This window comes from Ixodes scapularis, unplaced genomic scaffold (assembly GCF_016920785.2).
Source record: "Ixodes scapularis isolate PalLabHiFi unplaced genomic scaffold, ASM1692078v2 PGA_scaffold5__190_contigs__length_132052651, whole genome shotgun sequence".
Classification (NCBI taxonomy): domain Eukaryota; kingdom Metazoa; phylum Arthropoda; class Arachnida; order Ixodida; family Ixodidae; genus Ixodes; species Ixodes scapularis.
The window spans coordinates 115,932,358-115,950,268 of record NW_024609880.1 but is presented as its reverse complement, the minus strand read 5'-3'; the positions used below and the strand labels follow the sequence as shown (position 1 = coordinate 115,950,268).

Here is a 17,911-nt window from a genome sequence, read left to right as displayed (position 1 = left end):
TCTTTACGAAACGCAAATCGTGAAAGATGCTGTTTCGCAGGTTTCGAAACTAACCTTGTACGCGTTTTCTAGACAAATGCGCTTTTCCGTCTAGCAACGTTGGCTCAATTTGAGCGATGGCTCCTGGCCTTTTTCTTTTCGTTTCGCTCGTTGGCGTCCCTCGCTTGTGGACATATTTGGCGTCATGTGAGTTTCGACGTCTCCTTCATTGTGAAAACTCGGGAGAAGCTTGAACTAGGATTCACTGAAGACGAGAAACGAATGCTTATCTGGGTTCAACAAGAATGAAAAGGTATTCGAGTGAGTGGCCGACTCCGGTGCCGTGTCCACACGCCTCAACGAGAAAGTTTAAAATCCTCATAGGATCTTCCTACGGGACTCTAGTAACGAAAAAGCGCTTGTAACTCCCGATGCGGAAGGAAAATGACTACGAATTGAAGCGGTGCTCAAAGCAGGTAAGTGTTTTTACAACATTTCCTTAATGCAAACTATGCGGCGTAGTACTCGGATATGTAAACTGGAAACAATGCGGCCTGGCCTAAGCGCTCTTTCGGCTGTTTTAAACGTTATTTTGTGTTGCTTACATGTTTCTACAAAGGCTTGTTTTAATGGGCGCCACTACATAAAGCGTTGGGCGCGGTGCCTGTGCTTTCGGTGATCGAAACCAGGAAGTAGCTACCGGGCATCATAGTTTTCGCAGCTATGTTTACCTCGTCGGCCTTTCGCGGGCAAAAACTCAGGCCCGGAACATGTTGTTCATGAGGCGGTGGAACTGTCACTGATGTTTGGTGCGCAAAGGCAGGGTTGTTCACCTTTTATAATCAAGATAGCTCTCTTTGAAACTGTAATTTTTCTAATTTCTATTTGATCGTTTCGGCAGTAAATAGTCTCGACGCTGCCACTCTCTCATTTGTGACAGTCATGGATTGAAGTCAAACCATTTTATATGATTTTCAGAAGTCTCCTTCCTAAAGATAATGTCCAGGAGCAGGAGTAGCACCTTAGGAAATATTAGCTTTGTGGTTACATCTTGTATATTTCTTATAAGTGCCTTACATAAACTTTTCTTTTTTTTAGGAAGGGGACTGCTTTGTCAGCCAGTAAATGCGGTCTGGGCTGGACATAATTTCCAGGCAAGTAAACGAGCATTGTCATGTTGTGCCCCCTGTCCACAGTGATGTGCCCCCCATCTACAGTGAGTAAGTGTGCTGCTGCAGCCAACGGTGCACTGGTAGGAAGGGGAACCCTCTGTTGAGCAGGAGGAAGACGAAGTAACGAGGACACGAGTAAAGCGCTCAAGCTGTTGAATGCAGCTGCATGTATTTGGTGTCGTAAAAGGGCACTTTAGGGCTTGGGCGACTTCCTGTTAAATGTCTATTGAGCATTACAGGTCGGTACCCATTGTCTTCTCATAAATGAATGACCATGATGCCTGGGAGCACCACATCAGTGTTAGCAATGCTGCAAGCGAGTGGACTAACAGCAGAAAGCATCTCTTCCCGCTGACGTGACTGCAGAAATTTGCTTTTATGGCCTACTGTCGTCTGAATGTGGAAGGCCGCTCATCGCTCTTCCACCTGTGCAACCATGTCTCAGAGCTGCAGTTGCTTCACTGATTGAAAAGTTGTGGCTGCCCAAGTCTGCATGCGACGAACTGTTCCAGAGATCGGTATGGCATGTTTCAGTATGGCTAGACATTCTACCTGTTCATAAAAACGTATGCCAGACTGTTTCAAGACAACTGTGGCACCCTGATCGTTTGTCGAGTTCAGCGACAACCATCAGTTCGTTACTGTACTCTTCAGTGCCGTGTTTATTTGGCTGCTCGAACATCTTTATCTACGGCAGTAAATGCTCGCACCATTGCAATTGTTAATAGGAAGTCATTTATGACCCGAGCCGTTTTTGTTACGACCATGGCCCTCCTCTCGTGTCCTCGTCACATTGTTTTTCTTCTGCACCACACATCTATGAAGCTTGTGACGCACTAGTTTGCATTCACAAGCTGACGACTCGCACAACGTCTAAACTTGGAAATATATAAGCACCCTGGGAAGGCTGTTTAGTGACTATGAAAATTTGCATAAACTTGAAAACCTGATGACTGAATTAAGGTGGTTGGTTGGGTGAGTTGGTAATGATTGAACATGGTTAAATTTGTGCACAAATAGAAAGGAACAGAGGAGAGAGAAGAGACAAGCACAAACTCACAATTCGATGTATTGAAGGAAGAAAAAAGAACAGCCTTTAGTAACAGCTCGAGCCGAGGCCGGAAGAAAAAAGAACAGCCTGCAGTAACAGCTCGAGCCGAGGCCGGTGTGACCTCGGCTTGAGCTGTTTCTGCAGGCTGTGCTTGTCTCTTCTCTCTCCTCTGTTCCTTTCTACGGTATTTGTGCACAATTTTAAACTGACGACTGAAATGCACTCAATGTGGACCACTGGGAGATAATTTGTTCACCGGCACAGTTGTTTCCTAGATATAAGCACAAGCTTGCGCTCCTTCCATTTTCCTCAACTGCCAAATGTATGTGCAGCATTTGCTGTAGGCTATACGAGGTTGGTGAGAATGATTTTTGTTTTATAATTTAGCATCTCAGCTCTCTGTAAACAAAACTTGGAGTCTTTCAGGGCCTCTAGATACACAGCGCCACCTCCAGAAAATTATTTTGTGTTTGCCCGTCAGTGCCGCATGTTGGGATATGTATCTAAATAAGCAGCTTTGGTCTGTATGTTTGTTTGTCGAAAGCTTGAGCCATTCAATATTTGCAGGTTTTATGTCGGCAGTGTTTCATGATTACAAGACAAACAAGGAGGCTAATGCACAAGTTGCAGCCATTCAAATTCTTTTATTTCGGAAGTGGGAGAGCAGTATTGAGGCTCATGCATTTCTGAGGGTGCAGCGAGTAATGAAACAGAAACAGAGGAAGCAATACGTTCCACCATAGTTTTAGCACAGGGTTCACATTAGTTCTAAAGACAATCAAGAAAAGAGAACGGGTATTTTCATTGGGGAAAGAAACACGCAAGGCACAGCATTCACAAGACATGCCACTTAGAAATGCAAGAATCAAAGAGAAAATAACTTGTAAAATAATAAAAAAAAAGCATGATCCCTTAATGATTTAGAAGATCACGAAAATGCAAACAAGACGAGGATGGAGGGAGGTGTACACACGAAATGGATGGTCGCTTTGCATACTCCAGCTTCATCTTTATCTTATTTCCACTGCTTCAGGTTTAGGTCATTATGCCCAAGCAAAGCATAAATCATATCATATTTATTTTCAATTTAGTCATAAACATCAGTTAGACAAAGCATTTCAGTTAGGAAATTTAAAAATGACTGATTGTGATTAATGAACTGTGGCTCACTATGTGCTCAAAAGTTTGAAAATGTGCACTCCGTGCAACATATGTATTATCCCCATTTCATTGGTGCCACGAGGAAGGGGGGTCCTATACAGTAGCACTCTGGCTTTAGTCTGCTTGTTTTTCTACCCCTTTCAGGTGGCAGTTGCACTGATCTTCTCAACATCGCCCCCTGGCTCGCACGACTGGCAGAGCAGCAAGGATGGCTCGTTCTCCCTAGGTTATGTGATGCTGTGCACGGAGTGATAATTTCAACTACCCGACGAGTATTGTGCCTGGAGCAAGTCTTCGACTGGTGTGTTTAGCGTCCTTTGCTGCCCGTACATCAAAAGTGGTCCGAAAGTGGCAACAAATGACGTCACGGAAGCCGAAGTGTCACGCTGTTGCATGTTGCGATCCTGGCGGTTGGCCATTGAAACGTTAAAGAGCAGCTGCGAGTACCACGAGGCGAACGCGAGTGTCGCTGTCGTCACGGCGTCCCAACTACTGGATGCTGAAGCTTCAGTGGACTGTCGAACTGTAGAGCGACCTGCAGTAGAACAGGCGTCTGCCACATCAACCACCGCTGCTGGGACACCGCCAGGATTGCGACCGGCGACATCATGACACTTGTATGATGCACCGGGCAGAAATTGAGGGATTACTTCTTTGGACACAGTAGACACACCAGTCGGAGATGCATTCCAGGCACCATACCTATCTATACAGTACCACTCTGGCTTCATTTTGCTTGTTTTTCTACCCCTTTCAGCAGATGGCAGTTGCACTGATCTTCTCAACATTATCCCCTGGCTGGTATGACTGGCAGAGCAGCAAGGATGGCTCGTTTTCCCTAGGTTACGTGATGCTGCGCACGGAGTGATGATTTCAACTACCCAACGAGGCATGGGGATCGTATTTTTCTTTCAGCAGTGTTGAGAGTCTTTATCTGGGTGGTGTTGTACCTGAATGAGTTAATAAATGTTACGAGTCAGAGAGACAATATATGATGTTTTCAAGAATTTGGCAAATTATCATCCCAACATCTTCATTATGGAGGTTGCATGCAGATAATATGTGCATGGGTGTGAAGTTTAGTGTGAGTGAACGATCATAAAAAAGGTCAACTCATTTTGTCTTGCCTTTATTGCACTGGAAGAATTGTGATGTATTTTTTCTTTCACGAGGCAATAATATTTTGATTGTGGAGTGGACACAAAAGTGTTGTGCCCTCGAATCGAGCTTGGTGCAAACCTGTGCATAGTAATAAATCTTTTGGAGCAAAAAAAAAATTAAACCGGTGGCTATTGTTTCATTAGATATTGTATCGGGGAGAGTTGGTAAGCACTCCTCAGCACAGTGCTAAACAATGCTTTCGGCACATCCATTCGTGAAATGTTGCAGAAGTCTTAGGAAAAGAAGGTATGCTTTCTTTCAGCAAAGCCCTTCTTCGACAAACTTCATGTTAGATGTAATTCGAGAAGTATGTTTTGTGGTGAACAGCTAGTGCACAAATACAGTAATAAAACACGTCAAAACTTGTTGGAACAAAAAATTGGTGAAGTGTGTGGCATCTGTAAAATGTAGAATCTGTACATGGGGGGGGGGGGGGGGGGGGGGAATCAGAGTGAGTTTTCAGCAGCTATATATGACCAATCTTGTTCTAAGCAGCCATTTGACCATTCAGAGAGAACTTGAAATGCATGGCAGTACCAAACTAGAAGGCATTCCTGATTTTCCATATTTATTTTACTGACGCAAGGGGCAAGTTCATACTACACGTCATTTTTTAAACAAGTAATCCAGCACAAACAACACAAAAGTGGGAATAGCTACTACAATAAAGTGGAGATTTGGGCCAGTTGGTTCATTGCAAACAAAAAGCGCCGAATAAATGAAGGGAAACAGGACAAGGCGCCTTGTCCTGTTTCCCTTTGTCTGTGTCCCTGTCTTTTTTCGGCGATTTTGTTTTAACAACTGCTAGTATGCATACAGAGAACGTTAGGTCAAGAGCTTGCATCAGTAAACGTGCGTGCACACCGCACATGGTTGCTCAGGTTCTTTGCGCCAGAAGCTCTGGAGGCTTGTTTATTTTCGGTAAACGGAAGAACCTACCTGGGTAGTTTATGCAGGCAACTGCTCTTAAGTTCTCATAAATGTCTGCATAATCGCCACCGGGACCCGGGCTTTTGATACACGCGTGCGTGAACCCGGTTACTCGAAGGAGGCGGAGAATTTCGGGAGCGCCGGGGAAGTGGACGAGTCCGAGCGACAGATGCCTTACGGTGAGACGCGTCACTCTCCCGATTGCACCGCGCGCCGTCCGTTGTGAAATGTTGACAGCTAGAAGCATCCTGCCAGCAAACGTCGCAGCGTGACGAGCAACTGTAGCTTGGGTATCAGCGGCAGCCGCCTGTTGTCGCCGTTCGGATCAGGCGGTCAAGTCGCAGCCGAGCAGCTCCCGCGCCGTTGCCGTTCGTTGTCGCACATCCCGGTGGGGTGCATTCGATCACGGAGGAATGGCCGCTTCTCTCGGCGAAAAATACCCGTGACCGAGGACAACACCGCAATTGCAGGACGCAAATATCGAACGCGGCGATCCCATATGCGACATCACACCAGCAAGCCGCCATGTTGAGATGACTACGAAGCCGCGTTCAAGATAGGTCCAACCCAGTCTTGAAATTTGGGCACTTCAAGTTCGCTTCAAGCTCCGTTCAAGATCGGTTCAAGTTAAGGCGCGTTTATGAAGCGCGCTTGCTCGTCGCAAGACGGACTTGAGCAAGTTGAAGCTCGACTTCAGAGCAAGTCACATCTATGAATTCGGGGGTTATAATCACTGCGAGAACCAAAGATTCCCAGGATGCGGCCAAATCTGCCCCCGCTTCATGTTACGGGATTCGTCCTTCAGTATTTTTTTCATTGAATGCCGAAATCGTATTGGCAAAAGAGTAGTAACAAGATCCGGTGTCTTAAAAATCCTTTCCTATAAATTGAAATTCCCTGAGCTTGATCATTTTAAACTGGTTGTTCATTTAATAGTTTATTAAAGCCTATTGACTACACACATATGACCCAACAATTAAAAATTACAAGATAGTGATGCGATTTTTTTTGTGTATATACTCCAATGTCGACCTTTTTTAAGCGGAATAAAAATATAATTTAGAGATTGACTGCAGGTAATGTATTTTAGAATTTTGTTGCGGCAGCGAACATATATCCCCAGAAAACGTATGATGCAACACCGAATATATTTTGCGTGAGTTATCACGTCGTACAATTCTATAAAAAAGGTACACTGCCTTTACAAATTGGTTCGACACATTATAGTAATTGAAACACCACAAACTGTAGATAACAAGTATTTCATGAACTAAATGTGCTATTGTATTAAATTCAACATCGTAATCAAACATCACCTTTTCAGTACTTCCTTTTAAACCAAATAATTGAATGTGTCGCGTCATATGAGTACTTAGGAGTTAATTTCACCAACAATTTGTCCTGGAATGCGCATGTCGATAGTATATAGTGAATAATGCATCCCGCAAGCTAGGTTTTTTTTTAAACGAAACGTCCTTTCCACTACCCAGAAAATCAATATTCTTGCTTAAAAGTCAATTATTCTTCGTAAACTCGAACCTGCCAGTATGATACGAAATCCCACCAAAATTATTTCAGCTTAGAATTAGAACCTTTACAAATCAAGGCCGCTTGTTTCATCTGCCGTAAGTGCGCTCCCCTAACAAGTGTCTCAGAGCCGTAGAGAAACCGGGAACTAACCTTTATTAGAAACCCTATCTAAGGCTTCTCGTTTATGCTTTCCCATCAATTTTGTGACAGCAAATTCCTTTTCGGGAAAAGTTTTTGTATTCCTCCACGGTTCATATCTCCCAGGCTTGATCATAAATGCCAAGTTGAACCAATTAAATCACGCACGAACTTGTTCATGTTCTCTACGCTATCATGTGTATAAAAGATTGAAACAGTATCCTTCCACACTTAGTGACTCAGCTCGATTTTATATCATGTAAGCAAAATTTCGTGGAGCTTGGCTATTGAATTTCTATTTTAGCACTGTGCTCGTTGTTGTATTGCTTAATCTATAAAATCTCTGTAAATCTATTTTGAACTTTGGGCTTTAGTAGTGTGCCGTTGGTGAATTTGTACATAAGCTTATCGCTTCTTTTTTTAACTTTTGGATGTGTTACTATTTTGACTATTCCTTCCTTTTGCTGCCGTACTCATGTAGTGAATAATCAGCTGCCTTTGAGTTAAATAAACCAAATTCAGTAAAATTATCAGTCTCGACACAAATTTTACTTCTCACGAAAATCCGTGTCGAATTACAATGACACATAACCAAAAAATGCTATCCTTAAATTTACCTCGTTTTTTGCTATAAATATAATCCACGGCACCAAGAACGGTCTTTTGTTTTTTATTAATTTTTTTACTTATATCTTTTTCTTGTTAGCAAACAATAAACGTTTGATTACTTCACCTGTTAGGACCTGCCGAGGCAGATAACAAAGCGCCAAAAAGAGTGGTCGGCATAGATTTAAGTCCAGACGCACAAGAAAGGGAACGTTTTATGACCAATCAAATTACTTACGTCTCTTGGAAAATGCACCCAGTGTGCCTTCGCAGTTTTCAACTCTGAGGATAAAAATGTCGCTGTGACTGAAAAATAAGAATTTAATTTTTTTCATTATTTAAATATTTATATTCACAGAAGCAAACATATTGCTTCCTGTCCTCACCTATAACACTGTATTTAGTGAAGTTGCAAGAGACGACAATAATAGCCCCCTGTCCTGTTAAAATACATTTTATTCTCTCCATATTTTAGGCGTTTTACTGGAATTATGTACAACCACATAGCCCAACTTGCGGTCTTAATACTAATTAATTGATACTCTCAAATGGGAGAAATTATACTCTACATTTAGTAAGTTTGGGCATCGATAGTACCATACATTACCCAAATCCAACGTACGGTGGCGATGCTTACAAATAATTAAGCCAATTTCGCGTCATCTGGAGACGGGTGTATTCTAGTGTTTTTCTTATAAGCTGTTGTTATAGGCTTTTTAGTAAGGGTTTCTTATAAGCTGTTGTTATAAGCTTTTTTAGTAAAACTTGTTTCACAAGAACATATTTGGAGTAGTTACTTCAATAATAGTAGGAAAAATACTTCCACGTATTTTGTGCATGCAATTCTCAGGCTGAGTTCCTTCTCTACAGAGGTCTGATCTCCTACTGCTCTCCTTGTGCACGAGCCGAAGTACTGGATTAACGACCTAGGCATCCGTTCCAAAAACATCCGTTCTAAAATTGGATAGGGAGATCAACAAGGCAGTCTATGACAACACGGAAGTGATTGCTTTCGAATGGGTTCTCTAAAACCTTCCAAGAAAAACACGGAAAGACGGGTGGTGTTGATATAGATAAATCTATACAGGTGAATGACTTATGTGCTTCGCTAAAAAAAGTGGGCACTTAGTGTTTAAAATACAAAGGTTTAATGAAAGTAAATATCGTTCCATGAGTCCTCCTCGAGGATCAACTCGTTCACTGCCCCACATGGTGTGTATAGCACTAAAATTCCTGAAAATAAAACAAAAGTTACGGGAGTTCGGCAATGAGTTTCTGAAAGTTATTCATGTGCACAGGGATATGCCGCGGGAGATACAATGAAACAACAGTAATTAGAGGGTCGGTGAGAACCCTGACCGTCACAGCTGCAAGTGGCGTGTCAAGCACCACCTCTACACATGGCACTCTAATCTGCACAACAACTGCAACTCCACCCAATTAATGGAATGTTGGGCTGCCTTTACGAAAAAATGTGATAAGATCGCAATACATTTGATTTAATATAACTCTGATCAGTCGCGTGGAATGTAAGAACAAGTGGTCGTAGCTCACTATGGAGGAAATTGATATCATCAATATTGCGTAGACCTCGGCAGCTCCACTGCATAAAGGAGAGAGGACCCATAAATTTTTTTAAAATGTATGAAAGGTGGTGGATGACTGTGCATGAGGGTGTTAATGTATCTTTTCGGCAAGCCTCCTGATAATGCAAAAGCGTGGCAGGAATGAGCACATATTCATTTTAGTTTTCTTTCGCGGGCAAACCTCGGGAAATATTTCTTTTCTTCCTCTCAGTATCCTTCTGCTGCTCTGTGGTACTCCCAGAGGCAGAAGGTTGGGACTCTGCTCCTAGCAGGAGCGGACCGTCTTCTGACAACTGACTCGTCTCGTCCATTTTCTCGTCATATGGTATATATATATATATATCTATATGTCGTTGGACGAAGCCACCTCACCAGCTTTACCCGGCTTCATCTGGTTGTCAGACAGACGAGCGGGCTGTGCCCAATATCTGCCTGAACGGCCGGCAGGCACTGGAGGTGCCTGACCTGGCTTATTAGAGGCAGCGGTGCAAACTGTACTGCCCTCCTCAGAGCAACAAGGCCCCAAATAGGAAGCATCCCGCTTCCCTTGACGGTTGAAGGTCCTGTCGAGGAGAAAGTTACCTCCATGGCATCACGCTTCCCCTGTGTAGGTGAGGGAAGGGTTCCCTCTCGGTGCTAGGAGTGGTTGGTATCCAGCACCATCCGAATTTTCAGGGCCAGTCATTGAGGTGATGCTTTGCCCTTTGAGAGCTTTTGAGCAGCGACTGGGATTCGTGAACCCACAGGGGCCTCGCGAAAGTTAGGGGGCTGGGTGAGCACTCATTGTCTGGGAGACTGTAGGTAGTGCCCACTGATACCTTTGGTGACGGCTTTGACCCCCTGACAGCCACCTCGGCATACGTGCCTCCATGGAGGAAAGAAAATTGTTTCCGTGCCTCAGGGTATGTCAGCTTCTCGCTTGTTTTCAGAGCCAAGATCGTTTTTTTCGTTTTTGAAATTTGGACACGATCGGGAGTAAGCAGGGTGGCGACACCAGCAATTGACACACCTTGCTGTAGTCGATTCACAATTGTTAGTAGAATGATCTGTGGGACTGCACTCAGCACATGCTGTTTTCCCACGACAAGTGGCCCAGCCCTGACCGTATCGTTGGCACTTGAAACATTGTCGAGGGTTCGGGATGTACGGCCGTACCTTGGAGTGCAAGTAGCCTGCCTTGATGCTCTGGGGTAGAACTGTAGAACCGAAAGTAAGAACGAGGTGTTTCGTGGGCCTTTCCTCTCCATGTTTGGTAGAGAGATTCGTCTGACAGCCGTCACTTCCTGTTCAGAAAGGCTCCCAAGGATCTCGTCCACGTTGAACTCTAACAGGTTGTCCTCCAATATCACACCTTGGCAACTGTTCAGCGCGCGGTGTGCAGTGGCAGAAATCTTGTATTCCGAAATATTGTTGAGATATAGCAGAGCGCCACTCTGTGCACAGTTTTCTACTTCAACTAGCTGGTCGCCGGTTGTGAGTTTTTTTGGCTTTGAAATGTTTGCCTATGACCTTTTCAAAGGTCTTAGAAATCAAGAATGGAGGGAGCTTTGCTGGTGGTTTTTCATCCTGCTCGGAGTGCGTCACCAGGAAACGCACTAAGGTTTTCTGAACTGTAGATGACTTTCAGGCAATTTTACTTTGGTCAGGTTTTGTGTTCAGTTTGGGACCCTTAAAATATAGGAAGGACTTCGGCATCTTTAGCGCACCACCCACCACAGGGTCCATACAGATCTGGCTTGTCTGAGTATTTTACTCTACCAGTGCTACCAGGACCCTATAACCAAGTGAGGATAAAGAAAAACCTCTGTCGCCACCCAAGGTTAGCCCTTGCCGCCAAAGAAGGTGAAATATGAAGGAAGATTGAAGTTTAAGATAGGAGAGGAGCATAAAGGCGACTGACTGAATCATCCTGGTGGGCCAAGCCAGGACACCCGTTTACGAGAGGCGAGGGCGGAAGTGGTGTATTGCTTCTCCCGGGAGGCAACGAACGGTTCAAACCTATTCCGGGCTCGGCTCAACCACCAGGATGCCCTTCTTCCCGGACGCAAGAAAGCCACGCACAGCCAGGCGTGGGTGGGTGAACCTGCATGGCTCGGGGTCTGTGGTGACGCCACTCACCAAACACCTAAGAACGCAGGTGCTCCCTGCTGGGCCTCAACGGTCGGCAAGTTGTTTCTATGTATGTGGTTCCGAGCATACTTTTGAGGGTTCGCGTTTTAAGCTGAAACCGACGGAAGGTGTTGCCATTACTGGATATTGTGATATTTCCCGAGTGGTGTACTAGAACCTTATATACGAGTACTTTGCTGCGGTGAGTGACCGCCCTTCCTCTCTGATTATGTTTAGCTTGGCCTAAATAAAATGACGCAATGCCCTTTGTTAATTTTTATATTTAGAAAATAGATTTCTGCCTCAAATGAGGTTTACAAAGCAAAGATGAGAAAAATTAAAGTGTATTTTCTTTTCAGCGCATCTCCTGGATCTCCAAGACGATACCGTAACTGAGATCATCTTTCCTGGAATACAATGCGTCTCGAGAAGGAGAATCGCTTATATATATGTAAGATAAAACAGAATACTAGAAAATAAATTTCTACCTCCTCTGACATGAAGCGTTTCGTCAACAAAAATAAGCAGACGGCTTATAGTATACAATTCAGATTCTGTCTTTATTTATGTTTGTGCTTGATTTCATGATGTAAAATGAATGCGCGACTTCCGGGTCAGTTGCGGTTTCAAATTTCGCGGATGTGGTTCGAATGCGGACACAAACACTGCGAATTCGGATCGGATACGGACACAAAGTCTCTGAATGCGTATCGGATGCGAATGATCAAACTGTTAACTGGGCAGGGCTCTAGTCATGCGGGAGATTCTTTTCAAGTTCCGCCGCACTTGTACTCTGACAAAGACTCTAGGTTCCCATTCGAGATGGCAAATAATCAGTATCATCGAACAAGAGGCCAAATCGAATAATAAGGAAAAGACTGAAGTGGTGTAACAGCGGCAAGAACAAAACAATTAACAAACTTCGGAGGTACTTACACGAAAGGAATATCGTAGATTTGGTATGTAAAGTTGTAAATTGCAGACATTGTGTGCCAGTCTTCACTGATTTTACTTAGGTAAATGCACACAATTGCAGACTTGTTATAGTTGGTATACTTCATGTGCCCTGTATCTGCGGACTGCAAAACCTATACGAAAAAAAATTGCGACGGGGACACCACAAACATTGCTAAAACATGGTCAGTCTCTTTGCTGAAGAATAGAAACGTCAGATTTAAGAAAAAAACAAGATCTTCATACCTTCCAGGCTAGACGAACCCTTGGGACATTGCAGATATTCGGATTTATCGCCCGGGCGAAAGAAAAACAACAGATAGTAATTCCTATAACGCATGGCCAAAACTCCATATGGCAACAGTTGTCTCGATGAGACTGTAATAATATTTTAAATATTCGCTCCTACTATAGGCTACACTTTTATCAGCAGCCTTATATGGCATCCGAAGTGGCAGATGAGTGAAGAGAGCCTATATATAGCCTGCATGAGTAGCGCCTTGCTCGGTTTGAGTCCTATCAATATCTTCTTCTTATTATGCATGCCCTTATTTTGTATATATACTCGGTTTGCAGTTTAATGTTTCGAACGATTTCATTTCCTTTGGTTCGTTGAAGGTAATACAGGATAAACCGGATGTTGTGCTCGTGCAGCGAAGGATATCCGCTGCAGCAGCGGGTGTAATTCGCTCTACCTACATTGTCGACTTATGCTATTCTTGCAGAGGCTCTTGTACGCGTGCTATTTGTCCATGGTTATTCTCCGCGGTAACGGTTTGCATTTCATCCCCGCTTCTCTGTCTCACATTGATGCCGCCAGACCGCAGAATTTTTCGAAAACAGACAGCGCTCTGTCTTTGACTAACCTTCATCCAGTCCGTCGTTTTTTGCGCTGCTTTCATCTTCTGAAGCATTTCGATGGGCGCGATCTCCCCATTTCTAAAATTTGTCTCTCTGCCGCCGAGTAAAGTCGCATATAATATATGTATACTATATATATATCAATATGGGGGATTTCATATCAAATCGTTCAGGCAAAAAAAAAATCGAATTTTTAATTTCGGTGAAAAAAAATATTTCTATGGCGTCGTCCTTTTGAAACACAGTTGCCACAAACCGGAAGTTCGTCGGATGTTTTCTTATCGATTCATCAAGCTTAAAGGGTAACTGCAAAGAAAAAAAGTTTTTTTTTAAACAGCCTAATTGGGACAAGCATTTCAAAAAACAATTTTTCCGCGAGAAAAAACATTTTTTACAGCAATATTTATTGCGTGAGACTCATTTTAGTTTGCGGCTATTTCGTCCGTTTTAAATCGCGCGCCACGAAGTTGTGATTATGTGACGTCAATCCCAAAAGGTTCTCATTGGCTAAGAGTTTGATTGACAGCTTAGATCTTGGTTGTTAAACCTTTGTTATATGTTGCAATTTCCTTTTGAGCGGCATATTTTTACGTTTAAAGAATAACCCATGTGATGAGAGTTATTATTCTTTACAAAAGGTTTACAAGACGGGCACTTCCGTTTGGATTCATACAAACAAAAGCTTCGCCATTCTTTCATGGCCGCCGAAGTCTCTGCTCCCGCCTGTCTCGCCTACCTCGACAAATCGTTTCGCCAAAGTGATCAGTGTTTCGTCGTTTCGTGCTGACCCAGGTGCTTGAGTGAGACTTCTTGAAGTGAAGTAGTGTGTGTTTAGCAGCTGTCGCAGGTGTTAGTGATAGGAAGCGACGCGGGGTTTTGGCTTTCATAGCGCGGTTCTTTCGTTTTCCTCTTTGCTTGCTTAGCGTGCTTTTTTTTCTTTTTTGCTTGTTTGCGCGTGCAAATGCTTACTTTTCGGAGATGTCAGATGCGCGATCGCGACAGTGAGCCTTCCAGCAGCCATGTCGCCCCGAAAGGAATGCTATTTGGCTGGAGGCAATCGGGCGTTCGCGTAGCGACCAACGTGTCTAGTTACGTTCTCGTCATATCGCTCTGGAGGCCGTCGAGATTCGCCCCGTGTGCACCTAACGTCCGCGACTAGACAAAAAATAAAAAAGCACTATGTCCACTACGTAAAAATGGTCTCAGTTCATGCATCTGTAGGCAGGTACGAAATCGTGCCCAAATTTATTCCCACCGCACGATGCAACACGTCGCTGTGCAAACGCAGTCCAACACGAAGCATAAAAACGGCAAATTTAGGACAACAATTCGGAGTCCATTGTTCAAATAAAACGACGTAATTTTGTTGAAAACGCCCACAGCTTTTTACTCACGGTATGCGTCGGGAAACTTCCACATTTTGAAACAGAACGAGGCAGATTTACTTTTAAAAACGCTCCCAGCGTCCTCCCGGACCAGTTTGACTGGATCAGCTGACGACGACGGGACTTAACTGGTTGAACGTCAACCCCACAACAACCAATTTGCGCTCCGTGTTAGCACCGCATTACACACACCACGAACGTTTCAGCTCTGTCGGATCGCCGTGTTGCACCAAACAGAACGAGATCGCCGAAACCAACGCAGCGCTGTCGTGAACCTTGGCTTGTGGTTGCGCACTCGTGGATTCTGTGACTCCCTTCGCTTTCAAAGCGCGCACGACGATTACGAACGATACTTTCCGTCTTCCGGGAACATCACAGGGGCACTTCTCAGGTCACGTCTTCGCTACATGTGCTCGCAAACCGCGTCAAACCAAAACAATACCGCGGCCTGGCGTAGTTGCCAGATCTTGCCGGAAGTCGAGACGCTGCGTCGTTCAACCAGTTCAACTCCGCAACGCAAGGAGAGTGAGGGGCGGGGCGTACTCCTCTTCCGCGGGGGTCGAAAGAGCGGGAGTTTCAAATGTGGAGAGGTTCTGACTCTACTAAATTACGTCCTGTGGCGTAAATATTGATAAAAAAAATCATTTTTTTCGCGGAACATTTGTTTTGTGACATGCTTGTCCCAATTAGGCTGTTTAAAAAAAAACTTTTTTTTCTTTGCAGTTACCCTTTAAAAGAGGCCGCCGTGGAAAGCAGTGTTTTAGGGGCGAAGCTCCTTAGGGGCTAGCCATGTCCGTATGTCCATTCTCCGTCCGGCGTGCCCCTGCTCGTGAGCTCACGAGCTCCTGCTTGTGAGTTCAGCAGCGAGAGCAAGAAAAAAAAAAGAAAAAAAAGATGAACTAAAATAGAAAAACAAAAAGAAGAAAAAAATAAGGGGCTCTGAGATGCCATCTCATCTGTCTTCTTTAAAAAAAAACAGAAAAAGAAGAAAACCACACATTCTTCTACTGACTTTAATGAAAACGGCACCATCAGCACTACCTATGACCAAAATCAGTATCAAGCAAATGAAGAAAAAAAAAGAGTAGGGAGTTCGAGTTGCCATCCCATCTGTCTTCTTACAAAAAGAAAAAGAAGAAAGCCACACATTCTTCTTGACATGAATGAAAACGGCACCATCAGCACTACCTATGACCAAAATCAGTATCAAGAAAAAGAAGAAAAAAAAAAGAGTTGGGGGTTCTGAATTGCCATCCCATCTGTCTTCTTAAAGAAAGAAAAAGAAGAAAACCACATTCTCTTACTGTCATGAATGAAAACGGCACCATAAGCACTACCTATGACCGAAATCAGTATCATTAGCACAACCCGAGCTTCATCCCATCAACATCATTCACCACGTGGAGATGCGGTAATTTTTCAGATCCGTCGTGGGTCGAAGGTTTCCCTCAATCCACCGCCGTGGATTTTCAGTCTACATTATATAAACTTTCTTTAACCACTCTGTGAGTGCAGTTAAAAGGATCAAATACCGTGAAATAATTTTGGGCGTTTTGCTTATTTTCCCTAAAATATCAGAAACGCCCCTTTGGTTAATTGTTGATGAACTTTGACAATAAAATACTTGTTATACACTTAGGACAAATCGACATTTTTATGTAGATGGAGATCCCAAAAAATATTTATATAGGTTATATAATCACTTAGCTTTGTAAAACTCCTGTTGCGGCACCTTGACGCTAATGTTATGCAAAAAAGAAAAAGTATCGACTTTCAGGTCGATTTTATCAGAAATCCTGATTTAATCGTTTTTATTTTTTGCTACACTTGAAATATGATAGCCGTCCGCTGGAAAGACGAGTCGAGAGTGTGTGTTTATTTTGTATGTTCTATATCTAAGCCAAAACATCGTAGAAAAACATGTTTGTTCGTATCAAAACAGACTTACCAATTGCGCGTCTTTAGAAACTTGAAAATATTACTTAATTTTTTCGACGTTCTCATATCAAAATAAAGTACTACCCTGTTATATTTATTGTTCATTAAAACTTTATCATTCGCGGCAAGCTACATTAGAGCAGTCCAAAGTAGAAAGCAACACTTCTTAACAGACCTGCAGGCGTCCTCAATTTTAATGTATAGAAATCGGCAGATTCCATATTGATTCGGGGCCCTGCTCGGCCTATCTGAACGTCCCGCCCTTTCGGAACCAGCAGATGGCCACGACCTTCGCGCTCGTTGTGTGAGATAGGACTGCCCGTGACAGTAAAGCGAGCAGCAAACCCTGTGTTACGAGGACTGATATGGCACGAATCTGGCGTTGACGCGGCGTACAGTGACGGCATTCAGAAGGAGTCATTCAGTCATATCACTGCAGAATGGAAAGCAAAGGATGTGTTGCCCAGGAGGACGAGGACTCCACGGCCTTACAGTATCGGCGGTCAACAGCAGCTCTGCCGGCAAAACTAACGCTGCGTGCGCTCTAAATCCGACTGCGCGGGACAACAATCCCGAGACGCACAGACTAAGATGGGCGGGTTCCGATAGGGATTGTGAGTAAATCTTGGATACAGCCATCCGTGCACGTGTGAAACGATGCCGCGTATTTGCCTCAAGCTCCGAATGTCTTCCCTCCAACCGCGTATAAATCAAGGGAACGTGTGGAGTCAGAAAAGGAGCTGCCGCTTAGTTGTCGAAAACAGGCCCGTTTGTCGTGATTCATGAAAGTCCAGTCAGGAGCCTCAGATTCGCTCCATGGGTTTATTTACATCATGGGGAAACAACAATACACAGCCCGTGCCGAGTGATGATGACAGAGAAACCAGCCGACCTTATCCCTGAAACGGCCCGGCTCTATCTCAGCTTTATCCGCGGGTATCCGATAGCACCGAAGGGTTATCTCGCTTGGAAACAGCAAAGCACGAATACTACACTCTAAGGGAAAATAGAGGAAAAAGGTAGCAACGGCGCGTCTTCCTTCCTTCTACTGGCGCGCCCCCAAGCGGACACGAGAAGAAAGGAGGAACGAAACGTTTTTCTCCTTCTCCAGGCAGACGGGAGAAAACATTCGCCCTCCAGACACATCCTCTTTCGGTTTCGTTTTTCGAGCACGTCGCGCACGTTTTTTAATAAATGTTGTTGAGTTGATTGAGATCCAGCAACAGAGAAGGCCGCCTGTAATTCCTTCTTTTAGTCCAAACGTGCAAAACATTTCGATTGCATTCACGTTTTTACCACTAATTTTATCAAACCAGCAAACGAAGCCGCTAGAAACAGCGAAGTTTCGGA

At 44.0% G+C, this 17,911-nt stretch overlaps 1 long non-coding RNA gene across 2 annotated transcripts; it reads left to right on the top strand.

Annotated features, from left to right (window-relative positions):
- Window positions 1-261: 261 nt before the first annotated feature.
- LOC115327065 lies at window positions 262-4,344 on the top strand. Of its 2 annotated transcripts, XR_006078401.1 has the most exons (4): window positions 262-455; window positions 1,078-1,195; window positions 3,508-3,589; window positions 4,124-4,344. It is a non-coding gene; the product is annotated as an uncharacterized LOC115327065 (long non-coding RNA). The 2 variants fall into 2 exon arrangements; XR_005716083.2 differs by lacking the exon at window positions 4,124-4,344 and having other exon boundaries at window positions 3,508-4,106.
- The last annotated feature ends 13,567 nt before the right edge of the window (window positions 4,345-17,911 follow it).